Genomic DNA, 1,631 nt, shown 5'->3' on the forward strand with positions numbered 1-1,631 from the left:
CCACCCCTGTTTAACAAGAGTGATTTTTGTGCCCACAAAGCTTCATGAGCCGGTTTGATAAATTTTGTTGAAGAGATGACTGATTTTTTTTTTTCACCTGGAAGCACTCAATGATCTTCCATTTGGAAATCTCAAGCTGGGTTCCAATTAAAGCTGGATGAGAATTATCCTTTTCTACTTGGCACCATTTTCTCGTGTTTTTCCTCGGTTCTGACATATGTAGTCATGTTCTCGGTTTTGCATGTGGTAGTAGAAGAAGGGAGAAGAGATGAAGTAGAGTGAAGTTTTAAAACACAAGCTACTTTCTTATCTAGCTTGAGTCAATGAAGCAAAGAAGGCCTTTAACTTCTTTCTTGCAGTCTGACTAATGAAACTTCGAACTGGAACTATCTGCTACTTAGAATTTGTTGTAAATGAGAGGCAAGGCAAAGGTTTCTCTTTTGAACTTTGTGTGACAAAAGCCATTACAAACATGTATCATGTTACCAAGATTTTAGAGATTTTTAGCCTAGTTGAAAAAAAAAAGAGTTTCAATCTTGCTGGTACAATCTGCTAAGGTACCAATCACAGACTACACAAATGGAGTGTAGTTCTTACCTGTATTTCTCACTTGCAGGCACTTTCCTTAGCATCACCTTACTAGGCCTTAATTCCACTACTGGGTTTTGGAATTATAAAAGGATATTCACCTATGGATAATTTTTAAAACATTTATATTAGTTCTTCTGTGCCCCTACTGTGATTATGTACAGGTATATTCTATTAGCACAGTGTTCTAATAAGTTGCTATTACTCATATTACTGTATATCAATGTGATAAGTATGTATTTTTGCTACTATTCCATAGTCTTCTCTCTGGGTGAAACCTTATAGTATCACAATATTTTTTCCTTCATGGGAGAGCGCAAACATAGTCCCCCACTACTACAAATTATGCAGTCGAGTTTCCCACATTTGGGGAAATCGCAGCGGTCAGCACATCTGGAGTGCAATGGATAAATAAGCCTTGCCCTGGGAAAACCACCTTTGTGATCATGGTATCTCCCCTGCCAGGTAACTATTAGAATCACAAATTAAGAACAAAAAAAAATATTCCCAATAGGAATGGGACTAAGGTTAGATAAACCAGGCCCTTAAGGGAGAAAAAATTTAAGGATATGCTCAAACATGCTGACCTTATAATTCTATGACACTGAGATTAAGAGCCTCCTTAACATTTGTCCCAATGGGCCTGGATCATCTTATTCTACCACAGGTATAGAATCACAATTTAAGAACAAAAATATTTCCAATGCGAATGGGACTAGGGTTAGTTAAGCCAGGCCCTTAAGGGAGAAAAATTTAAGGATATGCTCAAATATGCTGACCTTTTACTTCTATGACAGTGAGAGCGAGAGCCTCCTTAACATTTGTACCATATGGGCCTGGATCGCCTTATTCTACCCCAGATCCTGATTATCAAGACAGAAAGCCCAAAATACCACTTTCTGAGAATTTGGATAATAGTCTATAATCCCTGCTCCACATCCACCCCCTTTCTTTTTGATAAATGTGGGGAGCCTACAAATACAGACACTAGAGAATGAAAATGAAATTTTAGCAATCATGATTTTATTCATCACATGGATATA

The 1,631-nt window shown here is 37.5% G+C and overlaps 1 non-coding gene across 1 annotated transcript; it reads right to left on the bottom strand.

Annotated features, from left to right (window-relative positions):
- Positions 1–893: 893 nt before the first annotated feature.
- LOC129400564 (U1 spliceosomal RNA) lies at positions 894–1,061 on the bottom strand. The gene has a single exon (XR_008627780.1). It is a non-coding gene; the product is annotated as a U1 spliceosomal RNA (small nuclear RNA).
- Between the last annotated feature and the right edge of the window lie 570 nt (positions 1,062–1,631).

Source organism: Sorex araneus, chromosome X, assembly GCF_027595985.1.
Source record: "Sorex araneus isolate mSorAra2 chromosome X, mSorAra2.pri, whole genome shotgun sequence".
In the NCBI taxonomy this organism is placed as follows: Eukaryota; Metazoa; Chordata; class Mammalia; order Eulipotyphla; family Soricidae; genus Sorex; species Sorex araneus.